Source organism: Aquila chrysaetos, chromosome 15, assembly GCF_900496995.4.
Source record: "Aquila chrysaetos chrysaetos chromosome 15, bAquChr1.4, whole genome shotgun sequence".
In the NCBI taxonomy this organism is placed as follows: Eukaryota; Metazoa; Chordata; class Aves; order Accipitriformes; family Accipitridae; genus Aquila; species Aquila chrysaetos.
Genome location: NC_044018.1, coordinates 29,518,149 through 29,531,744, shown reverse-complemented (window position 1 = coordinate 29,531,744; position 13,596 = coordinate 29,518,149).

The following is a 13,596-nucleotide window of genomic DNA, read 5'->3' as shown; positions in this document are numbered from 1 at the left end:
CCCCCCCGGCCTCCGGATCGGGACCCTCTGTCCTTTTGGGGACACCCTCCCTCCGGATCGGGCCCCTCTGTCCTTTTGGGGACACCCTCCCTCTGGATCGGGCCCCTCTGTCCTTTTGGGGACACCCCCCCAACCCCCCGCCCTCCAGATTGGGATCCTCTGTCCTTCTGGGGACACTCCGCCTCCGGATCGGGCCCCTCTGTCCTTTTGGGGACACTCCGCCTCCGGATCGGGCCCCTCTGTCCTTTTGGGGACACCCTGCCCTCCGGATCGGGACTCTCTGTCCTTTTGGGCACACCACCACCACCCACCCCCCCGCCCTCCGGATCAAGACCCTCTGTCCTTTTGGGGACACCCTCCCTCCGGATCGGGACCCTCTGTCCTTTTGGGGACACCCTGCCCTCCGGATCGGGACCCTCTGTCCTTTTGGGGACATCCACCCTCTGGATCGGGACCCTCTGTCCTTTTGGGGACACCCCCCCAACCCCCCGCCCTCCAGATTGGGATCCTCTGTCCTTCTGGGGACACTCCGCCTCCGGATCGGGCCCCTCTGTCCTTTTGGGGACACCCTCCCTCCGGATCGGGACCCTCTGTCCTTTTGGGGACACTCTGCCCTCCGGATCGGGACCCTCTGTCCTTTTGGGGACACCCACCCTCTGGATCAGGACCCTCTGTCCTTTTGGGGACACCGCCCCAACCCCCTGCCCTCCAGATTGGGATCCTCTGTCCTTCTGGGGACACTCCGCCTCCGGATCGGGCCCCTCTGTCCTTTTGGGGACACCCTCCCTCTGGATCGGGACCCTCTGTCCATTTGGGGACACCCCCCCTCTGGATCGGGACTCTCTGTCCTTTTGGGGACACCACCACCCACTCCCCCGCCCTCCGGATTGAGATCCTCTGTCCTTCTGGGGACACCTCCCCCAGCGCCCCGCCCCCCCAGATCGGGACCCTCTGTCCATGTGGGGACACCCCGCTCTCTGGATCGGGCCCCTCTGTCCTTTTGGGGACACCACCTCCACCCCCACTGTGACCTTCTGTCCTTTTGGGGACACCCCCCCCCCCTCCCAGCCATCCGGATCGTGACCCTCTGTCCTTTTGGGTACACACACACCCCCCCGCCCTCCAGATGGGGACCCTCTGTCCTTTTGGGGACACCCCCCTCCTCCCCATCCTGACCATCTTTGGGGGGGACAGCCCGGAGGCCCACCCGTGGGAGCCCCCATCCAGCCTGAGCCCTGCATGTCCCCCTGGGACCCCAGACCCTGGGCATCGGGGGTGCCTCCAGGAGCCCCTGCCCTTCCCCTGAGCACCCCACCAAGACCCCAGGGATCAGGGGGTCCCTAGGAAGCCCCTGCCTTTCCCTGGCACCCCCCACCAAGACCCTGGGTGTCAGGGGTGTCTCCAAGAGCCCCTGCCCCTCCCCTGAGCACCCCACCGAGACCCCAGGGATTGGGGAATCGCAGGGAACCCCCTGCTCTGGCCAGTCCTGCAGGGCCCAGCCTGGTGGGGGGAGAACGGGGCGCAGAGGTGCTGGAAAGTGGGAGGCGTTTTGTACTGGGGAGGTGGCCCCAAGCCTCGGACCAGGGAGGGCAGAGGAGCGGACCTGGAGCGTGGCCCAGCGGTCCTGGGAGGGCTTTTGGCTAAAAAGAAAGGGTTTTCTGCCAAAAGGAGCTTTTACTTTTGAAATAAATCCTATTTTTTGAATTTAAAAAAAAAAAAGATTTAAAAATGTATATATTTAAATAAGCCCCCACCCCAACCAGCAAAGTGATGAGAAATGTCAGCTGGATACAAGTACTTTGGATAGGCATCCCTGATGTATCCCTGCTTCCTTTCTTGATCAGGCACCCCAGGGACTTTGGGGGTCACACCAGGCTCCCCAGGACTGTCACCCCTCAGGGCCACCCCACGTGGGCCTGGGGAGATAGGATCTCTCAGCGTGGCCTTGGGCAAATCCTTGAGCAGCCGTGCAGGCCGGGGACAGCAATCCTTCCTCCCACCGTCTGCTTCGCCCACGAGCACTCGGAGGCAGAAAAGGCATTTTTCCTGGAGACCTTGAGGCTTCGGGCTCCGCTGCAGCCGGGGATCACAACAACCACCCACGCACAATTACGGCGCTGAAGAGTCTCCCGCCGAGATCTGTCACCGCTTCCACCGTGCCCGGAGCCTGCTCTCGTGTGTGGTTATTTGGTCCAGGATCTCCAAGCCAAAGCAGGGGAGCTGCTGCATAACCATCCTCTGTGCAAATCCCTCCCAGGATCTTGCTAAAAGTCTCCCAGCCCCTTTCACCGGTAACCCAGTACGGCCACTGGTCCCAGCTGGGCAGGGAGAGACGGAGCAATGCAGGGGCTGGATGAGGCCGGGCACTGCCTGGAAAACACTTCAACAAGTGGCATTTAAAACGCACGGTGGAGGAGCTCCCCATCCTGTAGCGCTGCTGGTCCAGTTTCCCAGCTGAGGCCCCACAGACAAAGCTAGACGTGGGTGGGTTGGATGGAGGCGGCATGACCCGGGGACTTGGGATGCTGTAGAAACGGGCGCAAAAGTTCCCCTTTGATTATTCTGCTGCAAAAGATGCATCTTCTGCACCCCTGTCTTGAAGCCTGGCACGGTGGGGTGCATGCGCAGAACGTGCCCGGGAGGTGCAGGCTCCTCCTGGCCCTTCTCACGGGGTGTTTTCTGTATTTACAACTTTAAATATATTCCCCTTTCCCAGGAAACCACCAGTGCCAAAAGCTTTTCCCCTCTCAGCCCTGGACCGAGCCCCATGCTGCAGGCACAGACGGTAGAGGGGACGTGATGTAGAGGCGGTGGGATGGGGTCACCCCAAAATACGGCTGCGAGTGCTGTGCCAGCGCCTTGTCCCAGCGAGCCGGGGCTTCTCGCTTCGAGTCCCAGCTTGTCCTTTGGAGTTTTGTGCGCAGCTCCGCTGCCTGCGTGTGCATCTGCCTGCGTGTGCATCTCCTCCACCCACGTGTGCATCTCTCCTGGGCCGCACCGAGGGCCCTGGGAGGGCTCCCAAGCTGTCATTTCCCAGGCATCCATCCGCTCTGGGTGGCATTGGGTTTGCGACATGCACAAACTTCACACTAAATGAAACTGGGCTCCCAGCGCGGTGTTTTGCAGCCCCTCCCAACCCCCGCAGCCCATTATAAAGGAAACCTCCCTGGCCGCAGCCAGCTCCTGCCGCAGCCCGAAGCGGGTCGTGGAAAGAGAGTTTCACACCGGCAAATGCAGCTTGGAGTTCAAGCAAACTCCCTCCTGCTCGGCTGCCTGTCGCTGGCTGGCAAAGCCCATCTGGGATCAAGTCTTGAGAGCTGCTCCTGCTCTCAAGGAGCTGGTGCTGTGATAGAAACGCTCCCGGGGCAGCGGGCCAGGATACGGCCTCACCGCCGCGCCGAGGGAGGATGCTGGCTCGGCTGCTGCAGGGAGGAACCTTTGGAAAGTTCCCCGGCCTGATGGAAAGTGCTCTGGGCTGCCTTGCGCTTTGCATATCAAGGATTCGCTCACCTTTGACAGGCCCCTGGATCTCTGCTGACATGGGCGAGGGATCCCTGCCTTGCACAGACATGCCCCCCCCATGCAAATTAGAGCCAATTAAGAGAAGGAGGAAGAGGTCTGAGGAAGGCAGGAGGCTCTTGGAGCGGCGTTTCCCCAGGGGAGCCCCACCCGAGCGGCTGCGTGCGGATGCAGCACAACACGCCAAGGACGTGACACCTGCCTTGGCCCCACCAAGGACCACGGGTGGTTCCTCTCCCTCTCCCTGCATCTTGGCTGATGCTTCCACCACCCCATCCCACCTCATGCCACCCCATCCCACCCCATGCCATCCCATCCCACCCCATCCCACCCCATCCCACCCCACCCCATCCCACCCCATCCCATCCCATCCCACCCCACCCCATCCCACCCCATCCCACCCCATCCCATCCCCCCCCATCCCCCCCCATCCCACCCCATCCCACCCCATCCCATCCCAGTTTAGACCCAGAGATGAAGGGTGCCCTGTCACCCTTGCCAAAGAGCTCTGCCTGCCCCTTTGCCACCGCCTCCTTGCTTCCTCCCACCCTGCATTCCTGGGAACGGCTCCCAGCCCCGGTGGAGCTTAGAAAACTTTCCAAGATCGTGGCTGGTGCAGCTGTTCTGGCAGGGAATGGTGCGGAGCGGCCCCGCTCGCTCGGCAAGCAGGATGGTGCATGAGGAGCCGGGGTGGCAATCCTCCGCACGGACCCCACAGCCGCTGTGTGCTGTGGGTGTTGCTGGAAGTCTGAATCCCCCGGGAAATCAGGCATTAGCATCCCACCACAGGCCAGTGCGTGGTCCAGCATCTCCAGGGATGGCAGCTCTGGAAACCCTGAACTGGCTCCATCCAGCTCAGTGTCCTGTCTGTACCGGCCCAGTAAGATGCTTTAGGGATGGGGTGTGAGAGCATCACGCAGCAGTGCTGTATAATATAGCCCACCGGAGCCAGCGACGTACGGCACAGGGGTATCGCTGAGCTATGCGGGATGTCACTCATCCGATGGCAGAGCTCTCTGGACCAGTGATGACCAGCGTGGGATCCCAATTGTGGAGAAACCCAGCATCCAACAACCCCGTGCACTTCCCCTGCAGCTTTTCCAGGTTCAAACTAGGTGCAGGAATGCCGGAGGATTGCTGCCGTGCAGCAACCGCGTGCCCAGCCGGCGTGCTGGGTCACCGGCTCCGGCCGCAGGGACACGTTTCCAACAGGCTGCACCAGCTGCCCGAGTCTGGTTAGCTCCGAGCAGAGAGCTCCTGCCTTGCCATAAAATGCAAACAGAGCAGCTCTGCTTTATCTAACTCTTTATCGCTGTATTTAACTTGCTCATTTTATCTGCACTTGAATAATAATTAATCTCCCGGAGAAGGCAGGCCTGGCCCCGTGGAAATGCGCCTTTCGTGCGGAGCGTGTTCGGCTTATGGGACCTGCTGGAGCCAGGTGACTTTGCTAAGGGAGACTTTTCAGCTGCTGCTCCCAGATCTTTCCCAGTGAGACTGGTAGTGCTGGCGTCAGTGCAAATGGCTGTTTGACCCCTCAAATCTCATCAGTGCTCAGGTCTTCAGTGGCATGGGCTGGGACTGATGCACGCCCCTTAACAAAATCCTGCAGGCTTTGATCTATGCGTTTAAGGACTCAGATAATTCATAAGAACAGCTGTTATCGCCCACGTTTTGGCCAAAAAAAAAAAAAAAGATTCCCATTTTCATGGGGAGTTCAAGGCACAAATGATTTAGTGTTGCTTTGTCACCTCCCGTCTCCCCGTGATTTACTGCCCGGCAGCGGTGCCCCCGGCGCGGGTACCTCAGCCCTGACGGGCAGGCTGAGTCCCCCCTCGCAATGCTGGAGCCAAGGGCTCGCGGCTGCCGGTCGCCTCCCCATTGTTCGTTAGCACAAATCACTAATTTCAAGGCTGCTCTGACACGCACCCGCCTCCCCCGATCACCAAGGGACCGCGGTGGCAGCTACCCGGAGCCAAGTCTCCAGCAAGATGTGTTTGTTCCCTGGGAGATGAGAAGCTCTCCGAGGTCTGGGAGTTCGCGGACAGCATTCCCGCTCGGCATCCCTACAATAAACCCCATCAGCGGGATTGGGAAACCTTTCCTGGCCCCTTCCCAGGGGCTGTAAATCAGAGCAGGGTTTGCAAGGTGACGGACAGGGCTGGCGTTTGCTCCCCGGGGCTCGCTGCAGCCCCGGTTACCCATCTCGGGGCCCACGGCAAAGCTCCCTCCCTTCGGTGGTGGAATCGGCAGCGGGGCTGGAGGCAGCGGCCGTATTTTGTGGTCGTTTCCCTGGTTGAGGGACTCGGCATTCCCAGGGCGAGCGCCCAGACGTTGCCTACAGCCTGAAGCTTTAAATAGCTGAGTATAAATAAAGGTGGCAGCAGAAATAGGCTGTCCTGGGGCGATGCTGAGGACTGGGCGAAAGTAATGGGCGGGGGGTAAAATCGGGGGGGTGGTGGGGGTGCTGCCGTGGGGCTGGGGTGCAGCTCTGCCAAGGGGAAGGGTCCCCGCTGAGCCCCCAACCGTGCCTGCACCGGGGGCTGCTGCTTCGGACCCCTCAAGCCCACCCCAAAAACCTCGCCAGGCGTTTTCTGGGGCGTTTTCCCAGCTTTTCCCCTTCTGCCTGCAAGATCTCTGAAGCCAATTGAAAGCCCTCTCCATCTCCAGGCTCCTCTCGGGCTCTTTCGTAAATCAAATTGGGGATAAAATAGCATTCCAGGAACGCAGCGGGCCGGCCCCGGCTTTCTGTGGGAAAAGCAGCAAATGCACAGTGTCAGCACTGAATAAAGCTCGTGAGATGTCAGGCTAATGCTCTTTATAGCTCCAGGGCTGGCCTTTCCCACCGAGGACCGGGTGCCCACGCCGGCCGGCGGCTCCCGGGGGGACTCCCCCTGCCCCGCGTGCGGTGGAACGGTGCCAGCCCGGCACCGCGGCGGGCGGCTGTCGGCGTTCGGGTGTTCGCAGGACCGGGGCGACGGGTTTGCACGTGCAAACGTGTGACGGCGTGGGCAGAAAGCCGCGCGCAGGGCTGTGTTGCAACCTCGACGGGCAGGTGCCGTGGCTTTGGGTTGACCAGTCAACTTTGCCGCCTTGTCGGCCGTGCAAGGATGGGGTTTATTTCCCCTGGATGAAAAAATGGTCACGGGTTTAGGTTAGATTTCCTGACTGTGCTGCACGCCTCCTCCATCTCTGTATCCTGCACCGTCCCCTGCCCAGCCGCGGGACGAGGACCCGTCGAGGTCCCTCCTGCTGTCCCCAAGCACATACGGGATGGCAGGACCCTGTGTCCTCACCTTTTGGACACAGCTTTGTGCTGGCTGACAAACAGAAGTTAATTCTGCAGCAATTAAGGGCTAAGCTACAGACCCAGAATTGCTTATTAAATTACAGACGGTGATGCTCGTCCCAAGATTATTTGATTGCAAGTGGTTTAGTGATGTTCCCGCAAACCAGGGTCACATCTCATTAACAACGCTCTCATCTCTCACTCGCCCTGAAACGATGGGCACAGGTTTGCAGAGCTGCTATTTCAGCCTCTTTGCAAACTCAGGGCATTCGGTTGCCTCCATGCCCGGCATGCCGGGCTGTCGCTGCAGCAAACCGGAGCCTGGCATTAAAACCCGAAGGGGCTTCGGCAGATGAGATAAGGAGCTGCGAGGGCCGGGTTGTTTAAGGAAACGCCCGACGGAGCTCGGAAATGCTGAATCGCAGCATCGGCGGAGATGGCGAGATGCGTCGGGGCTGTTAATAACCCCGGGGCTGTCCTAAAGAGGAACCGCAGATACACGGGGCAGCAAAATGCTGAAACCTGCTTCCCCTCCTGTGACCGGTCCCCAAAGGCAGAAAGAGTTAAGTGCTGCTATTTCCATTATACCACCTATTTTGGCATCGTTTCATAAAGATTAGTGCTAGGGTCTAGTGCATTTGCACAGAAGAAACTCAAGAAGAAATGGCTGAACTCTTTGTATTACTGATGAGTGTATTTGCTGGCAGATGGTTATAGAAGAAATCTTTTATATTTATCATCTCTTTGGCTTACCAGGACAAGATAACAAATCAGTGTTGAAAATACGATTCTAGGGAAAATGGTTCTAAATTACTGCACTCTAAGCATGTTGTTTTATTCTTTAATGTAGCTACTTTATGTATTTCTTTTCCTCAAACTATATATATTTCCTTTTTATTGGCTAAGCCTTTCCTAATTTATATTTTCATTACTTTGATTAATACTACTTCCACAGTGACATTATTATTCCAACGCAGTTTTGCAAGTGTCTTACTGAAACACTTGGCGTTAAATAATCTTCGGATTTAGTCTGCATGATTTGTAATTTAATAAGCAGTTCCGCTTCTGCGTTTTATCTCCTAATTGGTACAGAATTAGCAGCTATTCTGGAATTAACACAAGCTATCGTATGCTTTTTTTTTTGTTGAAAATAAAACAGCTATAGGTATTATTTTAGCCATAGTCATTTAGCCATAACTATAGCCATATTAGCCATTTTAGGATCATTGATTGGATTCTAACTTGAGCAGGAATATGCTGTCATGGAAGTGATGCTGCTCTTTTAGGAAGGAAGATTTCAGTTTCCCAGGCAGTTGCATTTGCTACTCCTTTAATTATCATTTGGTGAGCATGATGCATCTTGTTCTCCCAGTATTTCCATACCCAGTTTGCTTCTTACAATTCTTCCTGAAACATGATTCCCAGATTTGCGTCTCCGAAGAGCTGTAAACACTTCAGATCTGAGTCCAGCAAGGGCTTATCATCAGCCCTCCAGAAAAAGATGGCTTTCACCTCCCTTCGCAGACAAAATATCTCTAAATCACGAACAATTAGCGTTACGGTTGCTCTAGAAGTGGCAGATTTCACTTGGGAAAAGCAAGATTAAAGGAAATCCTCGGCCGTGTTGCGTTTTGCAGGCAGGCGGGTGCCGGGGCGATGCTGGGGAGGGCAGGCAGGGGTGCGTGGGCAGCAGTGCCCATCAGGTCTGCAGAGCTGCAAGGTGTGTGTCTGCCTGGCACAGGCGGCAAAGGGGCATTTGCTAATCCAAATCCAGCCCTAAACCCAACCCTAACCCTTCTCCTAGCCCTAAACCTAAACCTAAGCTTAAGCCTAAGCCTAAGCCTAAGCCTAAACCTAATCCAGTTCATCACACGTGGATGTCAGCACCCCTGCACCAGCGGGTCTCAGTGCACAGGATGGTCCCAGGCAGGTCTCATTTTTGTACGCAAACCAACCTAAGGAAGAAAACCAGACTCAGGGCCTGTCACATCTCAGCCTGGCTGAGCTCATGTGACGGCTGCAGCCCCTTGGAAATGTTCAAATTAAGAAGCTTTGCCTTACAAAGTCCTTTAGACCCATGGAGGAGACACCAAAACAGAGACACTGAGTCACCGAGACACCAAATCACCAGGACAGACACCGAATCACCAGGACAGACACCAAATCACTGGGAAACTGAAATTTTTCAGGGGGCTTGGTGGCATCTGAAGGACCATGTCCCCGAGAGCCAGCACCCGCAAATTGAATGACAGACCACTGTGGGTTTCACAGTGACCAGAGTTGGGTGGGAGCCCATGAGGAACTGGTAGGTACCTGCGGCAGGGGTTTAAGGAAGGATTAATGAGAGGAGAAGGAAAAACAATAGTTTTTTCCCAAAGGGCCATTTTCAGGCAGCATTTGTAACCCTCCCTTGAACCAGGAAGGGCTGGGACCTCCCCATTTCCTTAACTTTTCCTTCTTCCTTTTGCCTTTGAGTCTTTAATATTCACAAGGTCTAAATCATTATTTTTTCCAGTTACTCCCATATGTGAAATGCTTCTTTAAAGGACGAAAAAAAAAAAAAAAGCCTCAAGGACAAATTCTCAAGAGATGAGCGGGATAAAATACCAGCCTGTTTCCAGCTCTCTGAAAACAAACAGGGCTACCCCCATCTCGAATGATTTTCCTCCTTTTGTTCCCAGATCCAGCCACCATCCAGCTTTCCCACCTACGGCGTGCGGGGCGGAGGGAGGAGGAGGAAGGCAATCCCTCATCCGGTAAATCCGGCTGTTTCCCAGCTGTTGCTGTGACTTTGCAGGCAGGAGCAATAACCAGGAGAAAGACTCTGCTCTGGGCAACCTGGCAACCAGGTGCTGGTGGTGGAGAAAAGGGCCAAGGTCCAAATCTCTGCAAAATTAAGATGCCATCCGGGGTTTCCCGCTGTTGTGGGCAATGCCAAGGAGCCGGGAAGCCCATTTTGGGTCGAGAGGTGAAAAAAATATCATTAGGCTGAGAAATGCAAGCAGGCCAAATTTGAGCTGTTGAACAGGAACATCTGTATTCGCATCTGAGGAGGTTACTCCTCCTTTTCCCCCGCTTGCTCATTTCCATCTTATCCGCCTTCGCTTGCTGGAGGTTTCCACCCCTCGGAGCATGGCCACCCACGGCCGCTCAGGGTGGGGGTGTCCTGGGGTGGGGATGTCCCAGAGTGGGCAGCAGCCGCTGCCGTGGGCTCCTGCTAATGCGGAGCGGCCATAAACTGCTCGGGAAAGGTCTCTGCCGGCTGCAGAGGGGCTGGCGGCCATCCCTCCCCTGTCTCCAGCTCTCCCTGCGGTCAGCCAGGATGCAAAGCTGGGTTTAACTCAGCCTCGGACGGCTTGCAAGGCAAAATGAACAGCTCTGCCGTAAGCTGGGCATTAAAACACCCGGCTGTCCCCTTCTCCGGGGCTATTGTGTCCCTACGTGCCTGGAGGACACAGCTCCCACCCGGTCCCGTGAGAGCAGGGATTTCCTAATGATGTGATGTGAATCTTGCCCTGAAATATGACCCAGAGCAGCCCATGGGGAAACACGGAGCGAGCGCCGGGCTAGCTGCTACAGCTCTGGCTCATTGTGTCTGCTCAGTGAATCTTTAATTAGGCCATGCAAATTCCAGCAGCTTCTAATCATCTTAATCCTAGGGCCAGTCTGAGGTTGCTATTGCTTCCAATGTGTGGGTGACTGCCTCCCCCTCTGCTTGGCTGAGGATGCGCCAAACTCATCTTGTCCAAGAACAGACACAGTCGTGGACAAGGGTGATGCAGGGGCTCAGGGAATCATGGAAGCCACATCTCCGCTAGCTTAGCATCCTAAAAAAGCCTGGTGGTCAGCTGGACACAGTGCAGGACTCTCGTCCGGTGATCGCATATGTCTCCTGGGCAAGACAGGAGGACCTATAGACTGATCACCCCCGAGCACCTCCATGCACACTCAGCTTCTTGTTACCTCCTGCAGATTTGGGGTTGTTCTGTGGATGGAGAGAATCCCATTTGCTGAGGGGGTGTTGGGGGGGGATGCTAATCCACGTAGCACTGCCTTTCCACCTGGGGATCAACGTGCTTTTGCATTGTAACACCAAACTGGTCAAAAAACCGATTGCTGCCCAAACCCAGACTCTGCAGGCATCGAGGCGCACGCTCCTTGGCAGCTGCCAGACCTGCCTTCACGGTACTGGCAGGGATTTAAGGTGCAATCGCTTCTTGGGTGCGATTCTCCTGAGCTGGCTGAGATCTTTACCTCGGGACGAGGTGACTCATGCCCCGAAGTGCCTGTTTCTCTCACTGCCTGCTGGTCCGGACACGTACATCTGCACGGCAGCAGCCTTCCGAGGGTGATGTCAACCCCGCCGGGTGCCTATCGCAAACAGCATCGCCGCTCTCATCCTGTTTCTGATGAAGGGATGCACGCACCGCTCTCTTCTTCATCGGCTTTTGGTGGGTATCAGCTGCAGCCCAACGTATTTCTGCGTGTCGATTCTGCTCCTGAGTCCTATCACACATCAGAGCTGGTACCTGCACCCTTGAGCCGAGCTCCTCAACGGACCCATCCTCCAAACCTGCCCCGTATCTCAGCACCTCTTCATGACCTCCTCGTGCCTCCCCGTGCCCGGCACAGAGCTGGGATGCACCGACAGACGTAGGTGCGTGGGGAGAGCCGGCAGCCGATCTCCCACCAGCTCTTGAGTCTCATCTGGTGGATGGTTACTAATGCAGGAGAGCGCTTCCTTCCCATCAGCAAAGGTGAAGGAGCACAACAGAATGGATTTCTTTAGAAATTGATGTAGATCACGTCCACGAGACCACTTTATTCCACTTTCCAAAGCAGCATTTACTCTTTCCCAGTATTTACCCGCGTTGACGTCCTGTTTTCTATGGGAAAAGCCCAAGGTCTCCCGAACCCATCACCCAGCCTGGAGACAGATCTACCCACCTGTGATCTCCAGATCCCTCCTGCATCCTTTTAAAAGACACATTGACCATCTCTGAGGTTGGTCTAAGTGATAGACCTGCTCCCCAAAACCTGCTCCCCTTATTAGATCACCCCAAATCCTTCTGGATGATTTTCTGCTGTGGCTTAATCTTCCCTAAATGATCTATTTGAACCTTAATCATCTGCAAAAAAACAGACTTTCTTGTTTCTGATCAAGTCAGAGAGGTTTTCTACCCGTAAAAAAATTATTCCACAAAATCTTTTTGTCTTTGGCACCAGCCGTTCAGGCAGACTCAGCAGAGTTGGCATGACACTATAGAAGTCATCTCCAAATTTCTGCTGGGTAATTGGCGGAAAGTAGGTGTGAGAAAAGTCTGGGCAGAGAGAATGGAGATGGAGCTGATTTTACCTGTTTTGACACAGAATAGCTGACTGGCGTTTGCTGACGCCGCTTATTCTGCTTTCAGGTATGTGCACGCAGCATCTGAATTCCTGCAGCGGCTGCAGGAGGCATCAGGAAAGAGGGGTTTTTGCAGGTCTCAAGGTTTTTATGCTAAAAAACCACTAACAGCATGTCCTTCCCCCAGCCAAAGGCACCCAGAACAAGCAGATCTTTGCAGCCATCCATCCCAAGGGCACCTGATATTTTATTAATGTCACCGAGTCTTTGAGGACTGTGCTCAGCCCTGGGATGCGTCAGGCTGAGACTCGGCATTGCTGAACCCAAACGAGCTGCAAGATTATCCATGTTTTCCCCAGTGACCGTGACCGATGCGCGTTCAGCATCTCAGGCATGAGGTGTGCACAGAATAACATCCCATGGCGCGGTCCAAGAAATGCCGTTCTCCTCCAAGCCCTGCGGTGAGCTCCCCCGTGAATTTTTCCGATTCTTCAGCCAAGAATGTGATAAGGCTTCACGGGTCGGTCACACTGCATAAACATTTTCTCCGCTCTCAGATCCCATGACCTGCTCTTGAACTGGCAGAGCTGAATCCTCAGCCACATCTCTCGGCCCCAATGAACGTCAACATTTGCAGACCTGCCATGACTGTCCTCATCATCATGTCCTCCAAAAAAAGAGTGTCCTCCACATCCTCCCCACGTTCTCCAATGGTTTGTCACTTGTTCCCCTCCACTCAGCACTCGTTGCACCACACCTGGATGCTGTGACCAGTTTTGGTCCACCAGTATGAGATAGATGTCAATGAACTGGAGTGAATTCAATGGATGGCCACCAAGATGGTTGGAGGCTGGAGCATGGTTGGAAGCTGGAGGTTGTCCATGAGGAGAAGCTGAGGAAAAGGCATTTGTTCAACCTAAAGAACGGAAAAGTCTTGGGGTCACATAACAGCAGCCTTGAGCAACTACAAGTTGGTTGTTGAGAAGATGGAACCAGGTTCTCCGTGGTGGTTCACAGCAGGAGGCTGAAGTCAGAGACGTTCACATGGGATGTACAGAGAAACTCCATCCTTGGTGGTTTTCAAGACCTCGCTGGATAAAGTGAAAGAGGGAAGGGGAGATGTTGTTTCAGGGATGTCTCAGACTGAAAGGGAAGGAGGCTGCTGCCATCTAGAGCAGGGACTCCTCTGCGTGCGGTCACAGCAGCCAAGCTGCAATTTCCCAGGCCTGGAAAGATCATCTTGGTAGAGACTAAACCCGGAAAATTAAGGAAAAAACATTATGAGCTGGAACAGAGCAAGTAATGGATTCCCAGGCTCTGGGCAGAGCATCCGTCCCTGCCGTCCTTGAGCAGCAGACGATGCACCGTTTACACAAGTGCAATTAATAATTGATTCGAAATAGGTAGAAAAAGCCCATTCTTGTCTCCACCCCCACTCCAA